General features: G+C 44.1%; 1 protein-coding gene and 1 long non-coding RNA gene across 6 annotated transcripts in view; one reads left to right on the top strand and one right to left on the bottom strand.

The window, feature by feature from the left end:
• Positions 1–21,936: 21,936 nt before the first annotated feature.
• Positions 21,937–22,857, bottom strand: LOC125323627. Of its 2 annotated transcripts, none has more exons than XR_007202586.1 (2): positions 22,472–22,857; positions 21,937–22,350 (listed from the first exon to the last, which is right to left on the bottom strand). It is a non-coding gene; the product is annotated as an uncharacterized LOC125323627 (long non-coding RNA). The 2 variants fall into 2 exon arrangements; XR_007202585.1 differs by having other exon boundaries at positions 22,452–22,857.
• An 81-nt stretch (positions 22,858–22,938) lies between these two features.
• The window catches only part of HTR1E (5-hydroxytryptamine receptor 1E), a 38,963-nt gene continuing 36,897 nt past the window's right edge, over positions 22,939–25,004 (top strand). For 2 of the 4 annotated variants that reach the window (XM_048298774.1, XM_048298775.1), the window contains exon 1: positions 23,646–23,729. The gene's annotated coding sequence lies outside the window, so the exon portion shown is untranslated. Of the gene's footprint in view, positions 23,026–23,645; positions 23,730–25,004 lie in introns of those variants that run through there. The other 2 variants (XM_048298776.1, XM_048298773.1) reach the window with 2 other exon arrangements.

Consider the following 25,004-nt stretch of genomic DNA (forward strand, 5'->3'; position numbering starts at 1 on the left):
AAAACAAACATAAAGATTTTTCCCTATGGCATGGGGGCCCTCTGAATAGAGAGCTGGAGGAGTCAATGACAGCAGTGTCCAGACACTGGGGCCCACACACAGATGCCAAGCTGGACAGTTTCCCACAGAGCTCTCTGCACTTAGACTATTTAATCTGCAAGAGAAAAAAACAGTCAAAATGGTCCTGAGGATTATTGCCTGCCCTCACTCATGCAACACGAATCAGAGCTTGGAAGCCATCACCTGAAGGATAAAACAAAAAACCTGAAGCGCTAGCGAGCACGTGACTGAGTACAGATTCTCCATGTATTTGATACAAGAACTTCAGCAAAAAATTCAAGCCTTTTATTTTTAAAATCTCAGGACTAATGGAGACTTATACATGAGATGTTGGGCATATGGGATATGCCAATGGGGTGGATAGCCAGTTGAGAAGGTAGGAGGTGAAAGATAATGGAATCACTGGGTGCACCAGGACATAAACGCAAAGAGGATGAAAACTGTCAGGAAGACCAGGAACTGACTCCTTCAGGGAGAGGATACGGGAACAGATGTGATGATGGAGACAGCTGGGTGCTTCCCTGTATTTTCCATCTGCATGTGCTGGAGTTCTCCTTCCTTTCCACTACATCACTCTCCTCCTCCCAGTAGTTTGACTTATTTCTACTCACTATTACTATTTTCTGGCACCTTTCTCATTTGCCCATTTTTCTGTTGTACACAGCACGGGTTTTCTTTGTTCCATCAGTTCTTCTCCTTTTTTGCCCATCTTTGTCCCCTGTCTGTTCCTGCATAAATTTATCCTGGTGGCTGGCCATTATATAAAATATTGTAGGGACAGGGTGTTCCTTTGAAACATAATTAAGGATAGAATGTGAACAGCTGATATTCTGGCATTTTTACCAGGAAAAAAAAGGGGGAAAGCTCTTTCATTGCATGTCTATTTTAGATGAAAGTTGTGCTGGACAGAAGCCAGGTGCTGCAGTGACCCCATGTATCCCCCAAAGCCTTCATTCTTCACTAGGCTAGGACAAGAAGCATTCTCAAAAGTCACCTTCCCACTCTGGTATTTTCACCAAATTAAGACCTGCAAATAAAAGGAATGAGTGAGGCAGAAATCAGTCTATTTTGATAAGGTCTTTCAGTGAAAAATGACACTCACTCATGGGTCCACTGCAGCAACCTGGGTTCTTGTGGGATTTCAACTCATTCTCCCACCAATCCTATAGCCTCCAGGGCAATTATGGTGTGCATAGGGGAAGCTGTATGTACACGGAAAATTTCCTATAAGCATGACTTTTGACAAAGACATGTGGATGGTGGTGCAATCAACCACTGGAATGTGAAGTCTCAGGACTAGGCAAAACCAAACATGCAATCTTTGGATCTACAGATGGAAGAGAAGGATGAAAAATTGGACCAGGCTCACAATGAATTAGGAGCAGTTTGGAAGATGTTGAGGTACCCTGTGAGTTCCTAGGTTATTAAACAGAGGTTGAGCACTATGTCACAAGCTAATCTTACCTACACGAAGAAGAGACATTGAAAATAAGCAGATATTTTTAGCCTATTTGCATTCAAATAGAAAATAAATATTTACAAGCTTACTGCAAAGAGAAGTTAAGCACTATAACATTTTACTAGTGTTAATGGTAGCTGCTCCAGGACCAGAATTTTTAAGAAGAAATTAAGTCCCTTTCCCAGTGCTGCTGAATGTTTCAAACAGTGATTAATCTAGGTTTGCTCTCCAGCCTGTGCAGAGCAGCAGTATAGGAGAGATGATCACTGCAATCCTTTTAGGTTTGTACCTGATCACACATGCTTAATAAAAGTGTGTTCTCAGGCTGCCTGGCACAGGGCTGCACATGATGGATGTGTCCTTACACGGTGTGCAAGATGTGTCTGCTTTTCAGTGGGTGGGATCTGAATCAAACAATTTGCCTCAGAATTCCTGGGGCTGAGGAACAGTCTGGAAGCCCCACAGGCCTTAACACGTAAAACGGGGGGAAAGGCACAAGGGCCATGGACTGAAACACGCTGCTCAAATGCTTCCTCCAGTGGAGCAGTGAGGGCTGCTCTGAAGGCACCACTGGAGCCAGACTGGCATTTGGGATCCTGGCAGGCTAAAGCCACACGGCAAGTCACTGCCACTGCACAAGCATGATGTGACAACATGCCGAACGGATGGCAAAAAGCAATCAGGCTGAGAGATAATTCAGGCTTTATTCTTTATCAGAGCATTCACACTCTTTGCTGTGTTTCCCCTGACTTGCTAAATATTTCATACCCTATATGTTAAACAGGGATATTAAGAACAGGAGGTGCTCTGGTCTATCTTCATAGAAAATGTTTTAGTCACGAGGAACACAAGCAATTGTCATCATCCACTCCACTCTTGCAAGTTCACCCATTGTGAAAATGTCAGGGTAGGCTAATTTTATGCTGCATAACGTATTTGACCTACCTCTTTCACTCAGATGCACTTGAAACTATTCAGCTGATCCTAAGCAAATCTTGCAATGAGCACTAAACACCCAATGTTATTGATTTATGGTTTTATTGCTCTATATATGGTTATAACTGTAGAACACTGTTCAATAGGTCAAGTACTCTCTTTGCTTAATTAATTTTTGCTATAACCAGTAACCTGAAGGAATGTTGGTGGAAAAAAACTAGAAATATGCAGGCCGCAAACTTCATGGAGCTAAGAAGGTATTTACACTTCCTTTACATCCTGCATTAATCTTCCATCATACCCTGAGACATATACATCAAATGTTTTCCTTTGGGTTGGTTGGAGAGATGCACAGAATTGGAATGTTACAAAAAAGACTGTTTCTTTGTCACCTACAAATAACTGGACATTTAATCATAAATACACACACACCACACATGACACACCCTCAGTGCAACCATCCACACTCCACCTTCAGGTAGCTCTGTTTTGCTTGCCCATGGTACCAGTCAGTCATGCTGTATCCACCCACACACATGCTTCCAAAACAGCAGCATCAGGCTGCATTTTCAGTGAGGAAGACCTAAGAGATTTTGCCCTATAGCTAAATACACACCTGGGCTCTTTTTAACCTAATTTTGACAAATACTGTGGCTTTGACATGAAGACAATTGACAACAGGGCTGTGCATCACTGCCAGGAGGCCCCTGCACCACAAGCAGCGATCCCTTTCCTGAAGCATGGCACCTCTGGCAAGTTTCAGTAGGTGTCAAGGTCTGTAACAGCTCCAGTGAGTCACCTAATGCGCCGTGCAATGTCTCACAGAAACAGCAATACCCAGCCCTGTGGGCATGTCTGAGAGAATGGACTATGCACAGACATCAATTTCAGTGTGTTGGAGGATTTATTAGCATCCTGCTGTGGTCCAGTCCCACCAGCCAGGCTGTCCCTGTGCCAATAAAGCTGCTCCATGCTCATCCTGACAGGGCTCCATTGGCAGGAAAAGCTGACCCATGTCAACCCCCTTGTGCCAAAAAGCAGCATGCTGCCTGCCTCTCAGTGTGGACAGGACAATTTTCACATGGCAGCCCTGCAACAGACAGGTTAACTGTAAACTTACACATCTCTGATCTTTTGGGAGTTTCTCAAACACAATTTTTAGATTTTTTTGCTCTACAAGGCTGCAGTGTTTTTAGTATACATTCAATTTCTCCATCAGTGAAAGGTGAAATGGCATCCTTGTTGTACTCTGCAGCAGAACACACCTTGCTGGCTTCCTTTAATTTATTTTCACAGATAAATTATTGGATTTTTTATCTCTGAGGCACTATTCAATCTTTAACTCTTCTTTCACATTTCCAGTCACCCAGCAAATTCTATAGCTTCATTTTCTTATTTATCCTTACTTGATTCTCCCTTGAATTAATGTTTTGTGGTTGGCCCTGAGGGGAATACCTTTTTTCTCTCTTTCTTCCAGGAAGGGGATGGGAACTGAACAATATGGGAGGAAGGAGAAAGGTGGAGATGTTCCCTTTTGCAGGTAGGAAGGCCAGTCTGACATATTGAGATTTGCCTCTTGTTTTATACCCTCCTTGGACAGACAGTTCTTGCAAATCCATAAATCTTCACAAGCTGATGTTTCTTCCTGCACTCTGGCTGGACTGTTTCAAGCAGATACCACACCATCCTCATAAAAAATATATTGGTGACTTTAAACTGCAGGGATCTGACTGGCAATGCCAAATCCTACTGCAGTTTCTGCAAGTCCCTCTAACCCAGGCTCTTGCACCTACTTGTTCCCTCTGCCTGCCATGGCCTGACCATAGTGCTGCAGCTAGAGCTGTATTTCTGTCCCTCTTCCTGCCCTCCATGGATTTTTTCATTTTCTGATGCACAGATACCAACCTCAAATCCCATTGCCCCTTCTTTCCTTGTTCCAAGGTGTCCTCTCTCTACTCAGATCTCTAAGCATCTTGGTTTTCCCTTGCCCCCTCTCTTACTCTCCTAAAATGTCCAGCCCTCCCAATTATCCATTTTTTCAAGCTGTGAATCTTTTTTTTTAACCTCCACCTGCTCCTGGGACATTTCTTCCCTCATGTAGGATCACCTCCTTTCTTCTCCCTTGTCCTTCCTCAGGTCAGTTCTGGTGGTTGCAGCAGTAAACCCCACGCTGGTCCTTTGCCTCTCCAGTCATTCTGCATCTTTTCATCCCACTCAGGTGTCATCTCTGCATTTTGAATGCATGGCCCTCTACAGCTTGATTTCCAATAGATCTTAGTCTTTGGTCTGTCAACATTTTTCTGTAAATGCTCAGTGCTGCCTCTGAATGGGCCTTTTTACATAACTTAATTCTGACTAATTTCTTAAGAAGATTTCCTTCAAGCAAGTATTTAAAACTTCAGATTGTATCATGTTTGCTCCTGGATCACGGCTCTGACAATTTACCTTCAGTGAAGTCACTGGACTCCAGGAAATTGCATTTCTCAGCAGGTCATCAGGCTTTCTTTCACCTTCATATTTTTACTGAATTGAATTGAATTTCTGAATTACTGAATTTCTACTGAATTGAATCAACAATTGATATTGTTGATTGTGTTATTCCAAAAAAAAAGGCATTAATAAAATCTCCTGAAGTAATTCTTTTGCAAGAAGCTCCTTCTTGCCATGAGAGGAGTTTGTTGCAAACTTGACATCTTTCTCCGGTCTGTTACAAAATACACACATTACGAAGATCCTGTAATGAACACAAATCTTATTTTTTTTTAACTTTGTGCCAAACACTTCTTTCTTCTGCAGCTCTTGTATTTTTGTGTACCTATGAGTGACTCTGAGCCTTCATCTACTACTAACTGCAATGGGCATGTTGTGAAAATACATCAGCATGTCCCTATTAGGGCTGAAAGCAGGAGGTGGCATTTATCCCTGTACTTTCTGACAAGACCAGAACTCTAGCTACAAAAACATCTTGTCAGAGAAAAAGAATATAGCTCTTCTAGCTGTGTTACTTGTTAAAACTTTTCAGCTAAAGATGCAGCTGTAAACAGATAGATAGAGACTTTGAAAAACTCGTAAGAACAAACTTTCTGAAAATCAAAGGAAAAACTGGATGAAATATCTCTAATATTTTAAGACTTTGGAGTCAGTAGCAAACATTTGTTCACTTCCGGAAAGAAAAAGGGTATTAGTACTGTGGCTTAAATAAAAGTGGTTTAATATGCTGTTTAAAAGAACAGACAATAAGTCACAGAAAAAAACCACCTCAGATTCAGGAAAATATTCAGAGAGAGCAACAGTTTTCCTATGGCAACAAAGCATACCCAGGAAGTCAGCAGAACATGACCAAAATGGGTAGCTTTGTTTTTACTTTACTAAATGCAGGGGTAGAACAAGTGGAAAATTATGATTCTTAGGGGATAAATTATACTGTGAGAAAGAAAAAAATAAGAACTCAATTACTTGAGGTTCTTTGGAATGCCAGTTTATTTTACTCCAGTTTCCTCTTGTCCTGAGTGTTATGAGAAAGGGACTTGGCACAGCAAGGTTGGATTCCTGTGCAAGCACCATTTGTGGAGAAAAAGATAGAGACTGGGAGAAACTCTTGAGCCAGACCATGAAGAAAGTGAGTGCCTAGTCCATGGATACCATCAGGATGCCTGAGTGCTGTCAAAAAGGGAGCAGTGGAAGGTATGCTGAAACCAGAGCCCAAGTCTGGAATTTGGATATTTTCTTATGAGATTGTGAAGGGAAAACTTCCAATTTTCTGGGCACTGGTTTGTTGGGAGGCCTTGTTTGATAGAAGGAATGACAAAACATCTTTCCTCAAGACTTTTCAAGGTAGGCAAGCAAAACTTTTTGTTGCAGAGGGTAAGAACCTCTTGGCCACAGGGGATGCCAAACCTTGGCCACTTTGTATTAAGCCTTTGAAAGTCTGACTTCACTTTTCATGGATGGGCTTTGTTTTACCCTGGAGGTACTGCAGCTCCTGACAGGCTGAAGCACAACCTGCAAAACTGTGTCTCCCCTTGGTCTTAGCTCCAGGCAGATACAAGGGGATCACCACTGGAAATGGGGCTTCAGGAGGCCAACTGGGCCATGTGCCATTGGAGAAGGATGTCCAGGAGTGATCTCCAGGAGCTGGGGCTGCTTAAGCCTTGCTGTTGTTCAGCCACCCAGCACCATGCAGGGTAATCTCCCCTCAAGATGACGGCAGGTACCACCCTGGCAGTTTGCAGGACTGGGATGATGGAGGATTGCAATGCCTGTGAGCCTGTGGAAATCAGTCATCCCTTCGATCCAGACTAATGCAGAGAGCGCAGCTGCACCAAAAGCTCTCAGCTGTTGGCATTGAGGTACTGCTGTGATGTGCTTGCACAAGAAACATATGCCATCTTCTGTAGTCCACTGCTAAAATCTTAAGGACTTATTTGTTAATTAATTTAAAATTCTGTAATCCTTCACCCCCTTTAACAAGCAGTAATGCAGAGGGACTGGTTTCCTCCTGGAGCACCTAGAAACACCAGCTGCTGCACAGCCCAGGTGGCAAGTGATGCTCAACCTTTGTACTTTATCACTGTTAGCTGTAGAGAAAGGATGGCACTTTTCTGGAATGGAAATTCTAAAAAAATCACTAGTATATTAAACATAGTAATAGAAAGGACTATGAAGACTGACATGATTTTTCTGTTCTGTTGGGCTTATCCAGAAATATCACAGAAACCACCAAGTGACAATGGTAACTTGTATCCCATGGCAAGTCCATAAGAAGTCCATACCTTCCCACTACTGACAGAAAAGGGGATCAGGGTGGCAAGAACAAACCCAGCAGTGGCAGCAGACAGGGAACTGATGAGAAAGCCTTTGCCTCAGGTTGACTGTAGTTCTTTCATTTGATATTTTTCCCCCATTTTCCTTCAGCTAGCCTCTTATTTGCTCTTCAGTAAGACCTGAGGTGACCTGTCATTTCCAGGCTGCAAAGGCAAGAAAATGTACACTGCTTAATCACACCTCCAAATGGACCTTGTCACTTTGCTGAATTGCATACATTGGACACGTCTCACTGTTGTAGCTAATTCCCTGTGCAGCACAAACAGTCCTGGCCAGCTGGCCAATGCTCATAACTCCCTAACATTCATTCCACCTAATTCCCAAAGTGAAAGCAAGTTTACAGTTAGTGCAGTTCATTTTTAGCAGAACAGCTCATCTAAGTGCTAATAGAAGTCATCTTTGATTACCAGTATATTCATGGAGATTTAGACTCCAGTAATTATTTCCTTGACCACCATAGACAAAATGAAATGGTGCTAAAGATTAAAAATGCATGGAAGAATGTTTTCATTAAAAACTGACTATAACCATTTACCAATTTTAATTAGAGTGGCATCATTTGCGTTGCTATAGTTAAAGGTCTCCTGTTATTTCTGGTATAAGTAGACTGCCATTTATCGTAACATCTCAATAGGCATTTGCACTGAGATAAAACTTGACAGGGTGTATTAGCTCGTTTTTAAAATGTTGGGTTTTTTTAAATGCTAATTTGATAAATTTTCAGTGTAAGCACAAATTTAAACCCAGCTTTGTGAGGAATTAAATGTCCCTCCTCTAGAGCTGTGTTGTATTAGATGGTCTTTTCAGCATTAACCAAATGAGTTTCCTGCCCTGAAAAATATTTTCTGAGTTTTCAGGCTTTTTCCTACTTTCTATATTAGGATGAAGTCAAGATCCTGCCAAAGTTATTGACAATGACAAATACCAGCCAAAAAATTAGCATTGCCTTAAACTTGCTGGGAATGCCAACATCTGATATCTATCTTTTGATGGTGGCAAAACACGTATCTCTGATTCTCCGCATTCGTGGTCCATGGCTCACTGTGGTATTTGGGGCTCAGTCCTCAGACCTTCTTGCATTGGTGCATCTCTGTGTTACCCCTGATGACTTCCATAACAACCCTCCTAGGGTCTCTTCTCTAGATCTGCACACAAATTTTTGCCTGTGAACTGAGACATTTCCTGGTCCATGGGCATTTGCCACCAGCTATAGTCCAGCTACACCAGCTGTAGTCCAGTCTCTTCACCAGGGAGCTCTCTTCCTCATAACAGTCCTCTGCACCCTCCTGGAGGTGTTCGTTCATGTACACTTTTTGGGGAAGCACCTCTCCTCAAGTGACCTTCCATAGGGATAAAAATTTCCTATGGCTCTCTCACTTCTGCTCCTTTTTGTCCACTCACACATGCTATCTAGGCATCCTTTACTTCTCACAAGCACTAACAAGAGGCTGTAACTATTTCTGAGCACTGTTATGCCAGATTGCTTGGGAGTGTCCCAGCCTTCAGTGTGCTTGTGAGTAGAGGCTACACAGCTTCACCTATGAACTAAACACTGATTTTTTGTGTAAGCCTGATGATGGGCAACTCCATTTCTGCTGCACAAAGGTACTGGCTGCACAGGTGTTGTCAGCTGCATTTGGAGAGTAGAAGCTGGTCTCCATGGGGCAAAACTGTGTGTGCCATGTCTTTGCTGAGCTTTGTGCAGAAAGATAGGAAGAGAGCTTGCAACTGTCCCAGTGTAGAAACATTTCTGAACTGAGGAAGGTGAAATTCAAGGAGAAGCAGCAGAGAAAGGTTGAAGAAGGACGGGCCAGTCAGGGAAAAATACCTCTTCTTCCTTTCACACACCTTGGCAAACAGTGTCCTCTGAGTTTTCATTTAAAGAACACCTTGTTTGAGATTTTTTTCTATATATTTATTAGGAAAAGAAAAACTTGGGAATTATGGCAAAAGCTCTCCTTTCATCAGACACCATAGAGCGAATGAAAACATTTTGCTTGGCTCTGCCAGTTTATTTTCTTTGCAGGTAGCAGTGAAATAACTCCCACAGACCCAAAAGGGATGCTCAACAGAAGATCTGAACCAGTTCCTGAGATTCCACTTAGGTTTTATCCAGGTCCTCCCCTTTTTCTTGTAGGTGAGACAAAAGGTGATTAAATACAGGTTCTGTGTGCACAGAAACCCAAAGGCAAACAAAATTTGACTACTGAGCTGTGTGCATCTCTTTCAGGCAGAAGAAATATAATTGAAGGCTGATTCTGTACTTCTGAGCTCTCAAAATTACTATTATATTACACACTTCTCCACTCAGATAAACCCATTATGATTTTTTTCATTTCTATTTTTTCCACATGGCTGCAAAGATTAAGCCTTTCCAATGTAAGAGGAAACTTGAGTAGTTCCTGGACAGCATTCCAGCAGAAGGAGGTGGAAGCTCACATAGCATTTCATCTCTCCCAGCAATCAATATCAGTGTCTTTGAGAAACAGAAATAGCAAACACCTAGATTTATTAAGTGATAAACACATAAATTGAAGTTCAGGCTTTCTTCTACCAGCTTGCTACAAGCTGTGAGTTATTTATCTCACTCCAGAGATACAGCTGTAACACTGCCAATGCAAAGCAGCTTTCTCTTATCCATGCTGTCACACAGACAACAAGCCTTACTTATTATCCACATCCACACTATGCTTACGTATTCCAGCACTAGCTACTGGGAAATGATTGTGATAAATTTTGGATTCCCTAAGCAATACTGCACAGGTTATCCTAGGAAGTGTCCGATAGATTGTTGTGGGACAACTTCTATCAGTGACTTCAAGTACTTAAGCTATTTTTGCTTGACCACGCTTCCAGACTTGTCAGCCCTGGACACCGGTGTGATCTTGTGGTGGCAGCTGAGTCAGCAGAATTTTGGGGAGCTACCACTTGCTGAGAATGTCAACCACACATGCACATACCCAAGTGCATCCCGACAGCACAGCCTCAGGAAAGAAGGCTGCATAACCAGATCCTCAAGTAGCAGCTTTGCTGAACCTCCAACTCCCTTCCTGTAGCTGGATGTAGTGCTTGATAAGACGCCCATCATCTTGTGGGCAAACAGCTGAGTGAATGGGAGCAGAATAGTGCTGGAATTTAGGTATTGCTGCTTGAATAGGTGAAGTCCTGGAGTTTGTCATATTCATGTCATTTATCAATGATGAAGGTCATGTTCTGGCCAAGTTCCTGATCTCTAGGAGCTCATCTTGAGTTTAACAGAGGAAAGCTTGATGCACAGCATGGAGCTGAAATGGCTGCACTGGCAACTGACAGTGATTTGTAAAAAAAAAAGGATGGAAGGCAAGAAATTCCATTATTAAGTGGACCTGTCTTCTGAACAAAATGTTCATGAAGACATAGAAAATGAGAGGACCTTGTTGAGGTCCTGTAAACGTGATAGAGCCAGAAAACAGCAAATTGTATCTGAGCAAACAAGCAGAAGCAACAAGTACCTGGAAGCCACCCGGAGTCTGCTGAAAGCATACATGGAAATTTCAGAGTTGATGACAGAGTGGCATGAAGAAGAAAGCCAAAAATGGTTCACATGAGCGACAATTCCTTCCTATCCCTCCAGACTTGTGCCTTGACTACTTTATTTCAGGGGTGAGATCTAGAAATATATTAATAGGAAAGATGTCTGTTTCATTACAACACTGACTGTTAAATTATCAACAGTACCTTTGTAGAATCACATTAAGGCAAAGGCAAGTGAGGATCCTGCCTAAGTACAGACAAACAAATAAATAAATAGAGACACTAGTAAGTATTAATCACTACACACATTCTAATAAACGTTTTTCTTCTGACTATCATGTACACATTGGTAAAACACTAATACTCCTTTTAAAGCAAACTTTCCTGCTAGGCACCTAACAGTGATGCTACTAAGGCTGTTTATATCTCCAACTACTTATTAGTAGTTAGGTAGGTGCATCAGTTAATACAGAGAGATTTGTGTCCTTAACTGTGCTAGGTAAAAGAGTTGGTTGTGGGTAATTTTGAAAGTCAATTCTAAAATAAAGGAAATTACTCAGAAGATAAAAAAGAAGTGGATTCCAATTTTGCTCATGCTGAACTCAAACAGGTATTCTATATATACGTGGCTCTGCCAGCATGAAAACAGTCCCAGAGCTGTTCCTCTGTGGGCAGTGCCAAGTTCTGTGTAGTGTGAAGATCCATGGCTTGGGCTCCTCCTGAGTGAGGACACTCCCTGCCCACCAGCTTTGTCAGCTCCTCTTCCTCTGTGAAAATGGGATGGGAGACCCCCACCTGCCCTAGCGTGCAGGGGGGAGCCAGGCAAGGTGAGCTTGGGTGCTGCTCATCATTTGTGATGTTCCCCTTCCTTTTTGCTTCCTAAGAACTGACTCAGCACATCAGGGGGATCAAGGTCCTCCCAAAACAGCATCTTCACCCACTACTCACCAGGCCCCCAGAAGAGCTGTACCTGTTGTTCATGAGGCAGTAACAGCTAGACAAGCAGCTGCTTTCTTTGTTGAAAAGTTCCCTCCTATGTTGCCATGGATATGATGACCTGTTTCTAAACTCCTTTTTTTCCCTTGCAGCATAGGAGCTCTACTATGATCTCTACATTTTGATCCATCTAAATATAATTTTAAATTAATTACTGTTCTGCATGTATCTTGTGATCACCAAACTGCTCTGCAATTTAGTTACTTGTGATTCACCTTCTGCCAATCTTTCCAACCAAATCATCATGTTAAAGCAAGGAGAAGGAAAAGCTGATTTGGCTGAGTGGGTTTTTCACTTGTTTCCTGTTTTCTTGAGGAATGTTTTGTGCCACAACAACAGAGCTGAAATGTATGTGGTGAAAATAATTTACAACCGTGTTCCCACATGCAAGTGAAAGAGATTCAGAACTTCATCAGTAATGCTAGAGAAAATTATCCATGCTAACTCTCCAACTTATTTATTCATCAGCTGTGCTTGTTTACGCAATGTATGAAATGAACAAATACTGGGAATAATAAAAAATACATTCAGGTAAGAAAATGAAGCCTGAACTCCAAGTAGCTAAGAAGAAGTCATTGTGTGAGGGGATTATTTCTACTTTTTTGATGACTGTGATAGGTGTGTGTGTACAGACCTCCTTTAGACTGCTTCTTGGCCTGAAAACACCAGCCAACAGCACCGTTTTCCCTCTGTTATTTGTTCTTCAGAGTTGCTTTTCTCTCACAACAGCTCATTTTAGGCATGCAATGTGAAACATCTGTGGGTGGATCTGAAGATTGAGCACATCTGCATTAGTGTCAGAGTGGCCAAAGACAATGGCAAAGTCACACTCACTTCTTCCTCTGCTGTGCAACAGCCCCTGAATGTTCTGCTTTGCTCTCACCCAAAGACTTACTCCACTTCAAGCTTTGCCTTTAAGATGCACCACACCACAGTGGCAAACACCTTTACCCACGATGTAAGGAGTAATTTGTTCACCATTTTTCTAGAAAGAAGGCTAAAGCTGTTCTCCCTATTGTTCCTATCTGGCTGAGCAGGGAGAGAAGATAAACTTGGGTTTGCAATACCTTTGTCAGCAACAGAGAAGATGAGGAGAGACATGTTTTATTTTTCAAACAGTTTTCAGGTTTGTACCCCAGACGCTGCCATCCATTCCCCTGGGCTTTGGCACCACGAGGCAGCACCCCAGCAAGGCAGTCTTGTTGCTCTCCATGCAGGACATGGCATCCAGAGGACATGGTGAGGGTCATTTGGCTCCACACAAACACCCAGGACACGGGAAGTGTGAGCTGATCAGTCAGATAACCTAAACTGGTGTTTCTACAACAAAAATCTGAACAAAGAGCAGAAGTGTGTATTGCTGTAACTTAAAAGGAAGTAACTGGTTACTGTGCTTTGTGCACTGCTATTTGCAGCATCATTAAGCCTCCCCTGAAGCCTTGCTATTGGAAACTAGATTTTGCCAGGGCCCGTTATGAGCCCAGACAACCATACAAAATTGCCTGTTTTTTTCATATAATGATGCCTAAAATATTTAGACCCAGGTGCCTCAAATCAGGCATCTCTCTATTTACATTCCTAAATTAGAGTCCATTTGTTATTCATGACTTGCTTACCTGTGACAAACAGATTGGGTTGTTCATACAACCCATCTTGTTCTTTCTCAGAGGAATTTAGTCTCATTAAATATTCCTAATTTCCTTGCAGTGCACTGAACTTTCTGTAATGTAATCCATTCCAGAGGTTTTGACATTTCTACTTGTCTATCTCAGGTGGCACCTAAATATGAGAAAGGCATTAGCAAGAGTTGGGTTTTAAAAAAACCCTCCTAAATATTTATCCAAATTTAATCAACTGCTTTTCATGTTTCTATAAAAACTCAATATTGGAATCAGTAAGTGGTGTTAGCAGAGGGTCAAGTTATGAGTTTGCTGAGGGATTACCTGACTGCATTCAAAGAGGACAGTAAAAGGAAAATGCAAAGCATTTAGAAGTATTTAAAATGTATTGGAAGTATTTAAAATATATTTCAGAGATGAGGTGTCAGGATTTTTCTGGATAATTTTTCCCTGTTATAACTGGTCACCACTGAAAATGTGGTAACTATAGCAAAATTTGATCTGCTTAAGGCACTTTGTTGGTAACAACATTTTTGTTGTTCACCAAATAAAGACAAAGCTTTGATGTAGGAACACGTTTTTCAGAAGGGAGGACATATTCTATTTTCCATGTTTTTTCTGGTGCTCCACACTCTCCCATGGGTCCCAGAGAACTCAGCTGAACCATGTTGGTGGTCATCCAGATGCCTTTCCTTCACACCACTGTGACTGAACAACGTACAGCTGGGGAATATATTTTTGGGCCCTCAGAGAAAAGAAGTGATGGAGACTTTACAGTAAGGAGTAGCTCTACAGTGCTGCTTCTGGGATCTGAAAATCCCCTCCTTTGTGTTTGGAGAGAATAAAACCCTTCCTAAGTCTCAGTATTCCTCCCTGACCTGTGATGCCTCATAGTGGGACATGGATATGCTGATCATAAGGTCGTCATAAGCTCCTACTGCTAGGGGCTTCCCAGCTCTCTGCCAGGTACATCTCACCCTCTCTGGGAGATGTCTGCATCAGTTCTGTTTTCCAGGACTGGGGAAGACTTCCATCTCCTCCTAGATGGACAACCCTGCCTGAATTTCCTCCTCCCCATGAGTCCCCATATTGCAACATTCATACCCAAATCTAGTATTTCTGATAGAGTTGATGTAGGCAAGTTCAGCTTTAGATGCACTTACCGATGGTGTGAGTGAGGTGCTATAGGGCTTACAAGGCTGTGCTCCCAAAAAGTCTCCAGAATTCCCCTTTCATTCACCTGTGAATTTCAATCACTTCCCAGGTAACTCCTGGAAATCTCAATCACCTGCAAAACCCAGCCATCCCTTGGGGCTTCATCTGTGACTTGTGCCAGGCACCTGCACTGGTACCTGTCACATCCAGCACGTTCTCCTGTTGTACCCAGCAGTGTTCCCAGTGCTGTTTACTCAGCCCATCCTCTGGCCAATACTGAGCTGGAACCCCATGGGTCCCTGCAGCCAATGCAGGGAGAGGGGCAGAGCTGTTCCAGCCGGGGCAGGGCAGCAAAGCTTAGAGTGGGAAGGAGAACAGAGATCATATAAATCCAGAAAAACAGTTGCTCTGTAAAATGAATGACATGTTCCCTTCACTTGCAAAAGCTGACAACAGCAGTTTGCACAGCAGGAGCAACTTCAGGCTGCAGCACACAACCAAACACACAGGGCTGGTCCTTTCTCTTCTTGGTCAAGCACTGTTCATACAGGAGGCTTTTTCTCCCTTCTTTGTAGCTACACACCACTGAAACAGAAAGTATGGGCATATAAATATTGTGTAATTGAATCTTACTCTGCGTACTGTATCCTGTCAGGAGCACTGCCTTTTCTCCCAGCCACACATCTTTCAGCACTTGCTGCTGTGATTCCCCATTAATACCTCCGTCTGCTGCTGGAGTGTACTCACATCAGCAGCTCCTTCCAGCAACAGCACTATTAAAAATAATGAAATGTCAGGTTGTGCTACTGTGCATCTAGATCCATTATGGAAATGTGCTGCAGGACGATAGCAGTCTGAGTCAGTCCTCCATTTGGCTTTCAGAGGGAAAAGATTCAGAGAAAGACATCTATGGTTTTAAATAGCACCTGGGTTCCTGTCCATGGCTCACCTTTGCCTGAGCAGTGCTTCTCCCAAAGGATGTACAGGGCAACACTTTAGTGAAAGAGGTGCCAAACAAATCTTGCTTTTCTTACAGTCCTCCTGTCAGTAGACAGAATCCCTGCTATTTTTTTCCACCAGAAGTGTGTGAACTAAAATGAAATGAGAGGAGGTTTTAGGCTCTAGAAGGAGCAGACTAGAGTAAGATTCCAGGCAATTGGGATAAACAGATCTAATAATGTAGGAAATTAAAATGTAATGGACACTGTACAGTCAGTTCACTATACTGCCAGACAGATTAATAATATTCTGTCATTACTGATTTCCACTGTAGATAGATGGAGTGTTGGGGAGGGAGCAACTAAATTATGTAAAAGATGCAAGGAGCATGAAGAGTCAGGTATCTGGAATTTCCATGCAACATATGTGCTTGAATTCTCTTAAAACAGGCTAGCCTGATTGTACAGACAAGTTCATTTCCATCTATATTATTCCTCTCACTGGGAATTCTCCACCTGCTTCCTCTAAATAATCACATGCTAAATGAGATGAGCCTAAAGGAATGCAGACTAGGAAAAGAGAACACTGCTTGGTAGTGATGGAGTGCGAAATATCTCCAGAATTACATGCAGAAATGTTCTACCCATCCCATTTGATTTGAGCCTGTGCTGGTGTTACAGAGAAAACAAACTTCTGCTTCTCCCTCTGTGATGCCACGGTGTCCCTTGTGACAAGGATGCCTGGGCTGTGTCACTTACCTGTGTGCTGTGTTGAATACTCACAAGTGCACACACACACAGGTGGACAATAGGACCTAGAAAGGGCATATAAAAGATATAAATGGCATAGACAGTGGCACATAAAGTTGTTTCTGAGAAATCTGGGATTCCAGAGGGAACCATCTTCAGATGCTTTTGTAGCTCCAGGACCATGGCCCCCTTACTGAACAGGGCTGACCCATTGCCCATTCACTATTTCTGTGTGTACAAGCAAAGCACCAGAGTTAGCATGGCCCTGCATACACACTCCCTGTATTCCCCAGCCATAGCTGTGAGTAAAACAGACTGATCACATGACAGCCATGAGAAGGAAGCAAAGCTGTCAACTTGTCAGGGATTTTGACTGAGCAACAACCCTCAGCAGCTGGGATGCACCTGGTAGCCCATGCAGATAATCAGGCAACCATCAGCAACAAACACAGTGCAAAGCAAACGTTCCACGCGTGCTTGAGAAACACACGATCCATGAAAAGCCCCATTCCTAACAGTGACGTACCTACGCTGGGGTCTGTCATGCCTGAAAGTTTATAGAGAAGAGTGTCAGCTCAGCTTGGGGTGAGGGGCAGTGCTATCAAGAGGAACAGCAGAATCACAGCGTGTAAGGAACTTCTTGCATTATCTGATGGTGGTGGGAATACTTATTTGACCAGCCACAGCTGGACGTATGGGAAGGATTTAATTGCTTGATTACTTGCAGCCACTGTTCTAAAACATTAGAACACATTTTCAAAAACTCTGTATGCCTCCTTGACCCATAAATTTTCCAGCACTGTTAGATCCAAATATATCCTCAATTGTTGGTGATAAAATCCTGCAATTTAGTGACCCTCTTACTAGGCATTGCCACCTTTGCTGTGTTTTAGGTAATGTGAAATGTTACTCAAGCATTTGTCACAGAAAGGGCAGGAATGGAACATAGGATGTCTGAGCAGAAATGATCTCTGCATAACTTGTTCCAAGCATGTGATCCATGACCCCACAAACTAAGCAAGTTTTCTTATCAATTTCAGCAGGCTTTGGGTGCAACTAAAACTCTTGCCACGAAAGTGCTTGAAAAGACTTTAAATTAACCCAATACAGGCAACTATATCAAATGTCAGACTCAAACAAAATTGTAGCCATTGAGTGTCACCTTCATTTCATCTTCTAAACACATAGTGAGGTACATCCCTATTAAAGGAACATATGATCCCTTCCTCTATGTATCACCCATCAACATCACCAGTTAATCCTTTGATATGAGCAATGGCGGTGTTTTCAAGCTGCATCCCAAGTCAGTGGTCCATCCCCATTACAGTCAGGCTAAGAACCACACAACATCCCCAGCTAACACTTAAAGTTACAGCAGCAACGCAAAAACACACTGTCATAAAATTTACAGGCATCACAGGCACACCCCCCAGGAAGTGGGATAGATATCATTAAAGAACTGCTGTAGGATAAGTCAAAGTTTGGGGAAGTTCTCTGGGAAAAGAGTAACACAATGCCTTTATTCATAAGGATTTTATCAACAATAGCTATTGCCTTCCAACAACTTTAAACATGAGCTGCTTTGAGTGCTCAGTGTGAAACTGATTTTGCTTTTTGCCACTTCAACCACATTTTTTCTTTTCTGTGTAACTTCTATGTGTTCATATTTTGAATCATAACAGAACACTATTATTTGCCTGATGTCTCCACAAATGTTTTTTATTAAGCTGAGAAGATACAGTCTTCCAAGTTTTAAGATACTGCTTTGGTTATTTCTTATCTAGAAATGAAAATTATTTATGTGCATTTCTTTGTGGTTTGTCAGAATAACACTAAATTACAGAAAAATAAAAGCAGGGGAAATCATCCAATCACTGTACAAGAAGGGACTAAATCACATACTTCAGTACACTCCTGTTTCAGCAGAGAAACCCTGAGTGTGCTCAGATATACTGACTGCTGTACTGGACTCTTCCCATTCATACAAAATAATTAAATAACTATGATAAGAAATTTGAATGAATTCTTAACAAACTTGGAGTTTAAATATTGACTGGATACTCATCATAAGGCAAAGGGTTTGTAGGAGACATCCTGTTCTGTTCACTTTATTGTGAGTAAAAAAAACTAACCAAGAATTAATTTTAGGTGCTATCTAAACAAGAAGTACTTAGTCCTCTGTCAAGAGTACTCTGGTTTCTGTTTGATCACAGTTTAATCAACACTGGGGTCTTTTAGCAAGTCCAGACAGGAGCCCCACAACACCTCCTTTACCAATAGTGAGTATACAATTGAAAATCAAAACTAGAGGTACATTTTACGGAGTTTTGAAGCCCCTTAAGCACATTTACTTATTTTTACATCTTCTTCCAAATATATATGCCAGGAAAACTTATATTATGGTTCACTAACATCCCGTCTCTTCTAGAAAACCCTCTAAAACAGCCAACAGAAGTGAACACAACTTCTTCAGTCAACATGCACCATCTTCTCACAGCATCTTTGGGTCATCTGAGCCCTCTGCCCTGTGAAAGAAGAGGGGTCCTCAGACACCGCACAGTGCCTGGCGAAAAGGCAGCACCATTGCCCCAGGGAAGCTGGGCTGAGGAGGGGTGTGGCAGACCCACATCTCAGAAGTTGAGATTCAGAGGAGTTGAACTTGTATGCCGTAGAGGACAACAGACTGGCTCTTATGGAGTCATATGCCTGTGACAAACATCAGCCTTGATGGAGCATGGGTTGGGATATATCATATTGAGATGTCTCTAAAGCATTAAACAAAGCAGATCCCATACAAGCTGTGAGCAGTAAATGAACTGCCTGTGCAAGAATGAGGTTGGGGAGGTGCTACAAGACAGCATCCTCCTAAATATGCCTGCAAAATAACCGAGGGAGAATGACGGAGTAAGGGGGACATTTGCCAAACACTTACAAGTGCCACTGGGAGAGATGGAAAGAACACACCCCGAGTAAGGCACACACATAAGATAATACATGATTGTTTTGAGCACTGCACAAATAAACAAGTCACAAACAGACTTTGCCAGAGCCAGAAGGCGCTGTGCCCGTAGCATGCCACAGACCTTAACAATTTGTCTGCTGGATGTGAGTGGGTTGGGTCTCTGTCCTTTGGGACGTGCTCCCAGACAGGCCTTTGCTGCTGAGCTGACACTGCAGCTGCTGTTTGAAGCAAGGCAGTGCTGACAGCATCAAGCAGCACATCACAGCTCCAGGGTGTCTGAGGTTGCAGTACTGACATGTAGACAAAGAAGGACGAGAGAACAACAGCAAACTAATGACCAATCAACTCCTTGCTGATGAGTATGATCCTGCCAAGTTCTGAATTTCAGTAGATTTATCAGGACAGCATTTTTTTAAAGGGCAGCTCTGCTTTTCCCTGCAGAAGTAGCCTTTGTTTATACATCAGGGTCCTAGAACTACTAATGGCCAGGGACCACCCATGAAAAACATAAGCCTGAGAATACTTCTGAGAAGCTCAAACATAAAAATACACATTATTTACACAAGTATTTTTGGTATCATCTGTCAACTGTTCACTACAGAAGCTAATCCAAATAAAATGAGGGTGCTGTTTTGTTAATTTGCTTATGAGGAGTAATTGCAATGCAGTGCATTACTGGGTACTGACAGGACAACAGACCACTTTTTCATAGGGAATTATCTCCTTAGGGAAGTAACAGGGTGTCACGCAGAGCTCAGAAAGAGGCAGCTTTGAGAAAAGAACTAAAAAGGACTGTGGTGTGTCTGGTGAGTCTCTCTTACAGCATCTCATCATAGCCAGTACAAGGTGCTTCAGAGAGAGAGCTGCAAGAGCCCTTAAAATGAGTTTTGAATCACTCTAGTGCTGAACAAGAACCTGTTTTAGCACAGGCAAGAGTGGTTCTGTAGACACCTGTTTCTGAGCAACCTGCCACCATGTAGAGATGGACAAGTGGGTGGGAGCAGCCACCTACCAGTACAAAATGGCACTTCTGGAACCTGCTTGAACAACATTTCTCTATTTCCTCCTATATTAGCATCATCCTGCTGCCCTGGGATTAACCTGACTGATCAGCACTGCTTTTATTTGCTAGAAAACTGCTAAACAGCTCAGATTTGCCCCCAGCTAGGATTTTATAGGATATGCAGAAAAGTCTCAAGAGGTTCTCAATCTCCACTAGGTCATTGCTACCAGAATTACTCAAAAGAAGTGAGATTCATTTAACTTCACTGTACATATCTAAACGTTAATCATCTTTATCTAAGCGAGTCACCCTGGGCGCCCTTCTGACTCGGTGGAGAGAAATGAGCACCTCCAAAAGGCAGCTCATTTCATCTTCCCGTAGAGGATGCCTAAGATGAATGAGATGAGTTGCCTTCTGGAGGTGTCTATTTCTCTCCATTAGCTGTACAGAGAGCCTGAGGTGATGTGCTTGCACTCTGATGATTAACTCACAATGTCAGAAGCTAAAGGCAGATGAATCCCTTGCACAGCACATCAGCATTTGAGCAGCCAGCCCTGCAGACAGAAGGGAGGGGGTTACAGAGCACAGTCGACAGCCACTGTGCTGGCTTCTTCTAGCACTGCAGAGATGTACCTGGTGACACGTCCAGTGACTACCTAGGAAAGAAATAGCAACCTAAATGCTAAGAATAGGTCAGGAAAGGAGAAGGGCAATACATTAAAGAAAGATAAAAAGAAATGTGTGCAGATAGCAACCAGCCCGCAATTCCCTGCTGGGTGTTTCCTGCCCAAAACAGCACAGCTCAGCACGACCAGTTCTATCTGAATGATCCAGAACTGAAGTAAGACTGTGGTTAGCCCACAAGATGATCTCACACTGCCTTTCCTTGCATCCACGGTTCTACCATGATGGAAATTTGGTAGACTGAACACATGCAAGCAGACATACCTAAATGCATATGAAATCTTGTCTGAAAGGCATATTCCTTTCCATGGCAAGACATTCATGATATCTGAAAGGAAGCAACTCAGCAGGCTCTACATCATCTACCTACAAATGAAACCACGATCAGGAAACCACTGATCAGGTTTGAGGAGTATTGCTGGGATGCAGTAAGAGATAATCCAGTTATGGTGATTCCTCCCCACCATGTAAACTGAGTACTTGTCCCCAGTACCACTTTGTGGAAATTGAAGAGTCCTCTTATCACCATGCAGAGCTGGGCAGATAAGACACAAAACTCTCCTGAGTACCAGCCTGGTGCCATAATTACTGACTAATGCTGCCTCTGTAGCCTGTCACAAGAACAGTTTTTGGCAGTCATTTCAGCTCATTTCACAGTCACATGAAATTAATTTAATTAGTTTTTAAAATCTAAAGAATAATGGAATTTAATTGACTTAATGTGAAACTTTCTGGGCTGTCACTCCATCCAGCTTCCGATCAACTTGAAATCATTCAGCTGTGAGTGACTGATGTTTGTGCCTTTCATCGAGAACACTTTGTCTCTGTTAAAATCCTTCCTTCCATACTTAATTTTTGCATAATATTGCTTTTATTTTTCAAATCTGTTTTCATTGCCTGGTACCCTGGATGAAGGGCTCTCCGTGTGGGACTGATACAACCACCGCCGCTTCTGGAAGTTGGTTTTACCTGGGGCTGCAGGATGTTAGGGGAAGATGGGTGAGATGGAGAGTCACTGCCTGGGACACACATCAGAATGGAGTCAGAGAGCAAGTTGTTTTATTCAACCATACACATATCTAGATAAATACCAATCATGATGATGGCCCTGCTGAAGATTATGGCCCTGTTATGGCTGATGTGTGAACACATATCAGCCTTACCATCCTCCTCTAATGCCCAAACAGAAGTAAGAGATGGCAGAAACTCTATGGAAAGTCCGAGACAGAAATTTTATTCAACACTGATGACCATAAAAAATGCCTGGGAATCTCATTCCTTTGTTGTTCAAAACTTGAGGAGCATATTAGCACATCATTAATGAGATCCAGAGACTTTTGCTCTTTCTCTATGCCATCTTCCACTCTCATTTTAGATCATGGAGCTCTCCAGCAGTCTTGAACACATTTCATCAGAAAGCACCAGGACAAATCTCTTTAGTTTTTCTGTTCCTTTGGTAAAGTGGGAGAGATAGAACAGAGACTTAGTGAATGGATTTTAAACCAACACTCCACATTAAAACACAAGTTTCTAAAGCTGTGCATAATAATACCATTTCTGATTAGTGACAACCTCATTAGACAAAGCAGAGGTTCTTTTACTTCCATTCTTCACTTCTTGTTTTCTTTGTATCCCATGCATACATCCTTCCTTAGAAAAGCAGAAGCCTTCTAAGACTCTCCTGTGGCATTTTTATCCAAATTATTTGGTATGTGGGGAAGCTTCCATCCTACCTATTTTGGTAGAAAATATAGCATCAAAGTCGCATTTGACAAAATTAACATTACTAGTAGAAATGATGTCATTATCAGATGGAACCACTACTTGGTTTTTAGACATTGATGGCCTCTAAACTCTCTCTATGGTACTTCCATAGGGTATCTATCACTCTGTACAGTGTATGCATCGCAAAACAGAGCGACTCCACTCCCGTGTGTTCAGACAGCGTGGACGCAACGTTACAATCCCAAAACACGCTCGCAAAACCACATGGTTCTCACTCCAGCCCCGCCTGCTCCAGGAGCGCATCTCCGGCATCGGTCAGCACCGGGGGATCAGGGACGGACTGCGAAGAGTAGGCAAGCCCCAAGCAGGCTCTCTCGGTTCCCAGACAGTCCCCGCATCAGGTACCAGCCCTCGGAAGCGCGCTGTACGCCGACACCCCTCTCTCCGTGCGCCTGCCCGCACCAGGGCGGGCTGAGCTCCAGCGGGGAGCGGGCTGATCCAGCCCCGCAGCTGGGCTCCAGGCAGGGGGGCGGCTGAGCCGCCCCACGCCCCGACAGGGCAGCGACAGCGCCTCCGGCACGGGCCCAGCCCCCGCGGGCAGCAGCCACGGCCGTGCCGGAGCAGCGGCAGCAGCCGCGCCGGGGAGGAGGAGTGCCGGCGGCTTGGCCAGAGCGGCGGCAGCCGGGGCCGGGGCAGGGTCTCCCCGCTCCGCCCGCCGCCGGTGCCCGCAGCCGCCGTGCCCAGCGGTGTCCGGCGGCAGGCGGAGGTGCTCCCCGGCCGGCGAGGCGGGGGTGGTGCCGCGTTGCCGCCGCCGCGGAGCGGAGCGGAGCGGCCGCATCTTCATCTTCATCCTCCTCCTCCCCCTCCCCGCGGCGCGACCCCGCCGGCTGCCCCCGCCCAGAGGGGCGGGAAGGCAGCGGGCGCTGCCCGCGGTCGAGGCGCGGCCCGAAGGGGCTCCGCATGGCGTTCCCTCACCCGCCCGCTGCCGCCGATAAATCCCAGTGCCGAGGGCAGCGCGGCACTTGGCGGCTGCTGCGCTGCGGGGAGGCGGCGGAGCTCGGGCCCCTCCCCGCGGCGGCGACCCCCAACAGGAGCCGGAGCTCAGGTGAGCGCCCGAGGCTGGGGGCGGCGGGAGGGACGGGATCGTGCGGGGGTCGCAGGGAGCCGCGGTGTGCGGGGCGCCTCGTCTGGCATCCCCCGATGCTGCCTCGAAGGGACCGGCTGCGAGGGGGAACCCCGCTAGCGCAGCGGCGGGCGGGCAGCAGGATGCTGCCTTATGGTGTCTCCGTGAGCCGTGAAGTTTTCCTTCGCGAGCTTGAGGCGGGGTCCCGAAGGGCTCCTTGAGGGCTGCGGGGCTCTGCCGGGGGCTGTGGTGCCGGCGGGAAGCTCGGAGAGGGAGTGAGCGGCGGGCGTATCCCGCCCAGCGCTCCCGTGGTCCCGGCAAGCAGCGTGCTCTCCGGGGTTGTCCGGGCATCCCCAGTATCTATTAGTGGTGCTGTGAGATCGTCGCTAAAGTACCTCTCAGTAGGTAGAAAGGGCAGTGCTCTGCCCTTGCTTTCTCACACCCGAGTCGGGGCTGAATGGTGAAATGATGCACAGGATGTGAAAATAATTATTCTCAGTACTGTACGAGGTATTATGAATACGACTGTATTCCTTGCTTCAGGAATGCAGGTGTTGGACTGCCCATCTACCTGATAGTCCTTGTGACTCAAAACGAGCATCAGGTGGAATCAAGACCTTCGTTTGGCCACTGGCTTTGAGGTCCTTCAGTATATGTACCTAGAGAGCAGAGAACAGGGCTAGTTCATTTTATTGTTTGTAACCAACCTTACACTTCAAGTTTGGGTTCACTGTGACTAAATAACGTGCTATTAACAGCATAAGGCATTTAATCTATGTTTAGTTATTTCCTGGTGGCTGGGAATCTTACAGAAAAAAATCTGAAATGTTCAGTTTCAAAGGATTGGAATTGGCATGTGATCATGCATTCAAATGGGGCTCTAAGTTAAAAAAATAAAAAAAGAAAACCCCACCAAATGTGCACCTCTAAGGATGCACTACTTTCTCACTGAGAAACATGTAAGAATAGCAACAATCCAGCAAAGTGCTTGTTAAATTCAAGTGAGGGCTTAGGTACCATGAGCTTCAGTGGAATTACGCAGAAGCTAAAGGCAAGGCTGAAGGCAAACGTGCTTCTGTGCTTCCCCAAACCAGGGCTTAAGTACTGTTCACTGAAGCATTCAGTCACATGAATCACAGTCATTCAAAAGTTCAAGGCAGACCAAATCAGGGAAAGCATGGACTGAACAGCATCGTCAGGCTGTCTGCACAAAAACTAGGTAATCACCAGCCCTGTGGATTTTTCCTGGGGTTTTTT

Source organism: Corvus hawaiiensis, chromosome 3 (genome assembly GCF_020740725.1).
Source record: "Corvus hawaiiensis isolate bCorHaw1 chromosome 3, bCorHaw1.pri.cur, whole genome shotgun sequence".
Classification (NCBI taxonomy): domain Eukaryota; kingdom Metazoa; phylum Chordata; class Aves; order Passeriformes; family Corvidae; genus Corvus; species Corvus hawaiiensis.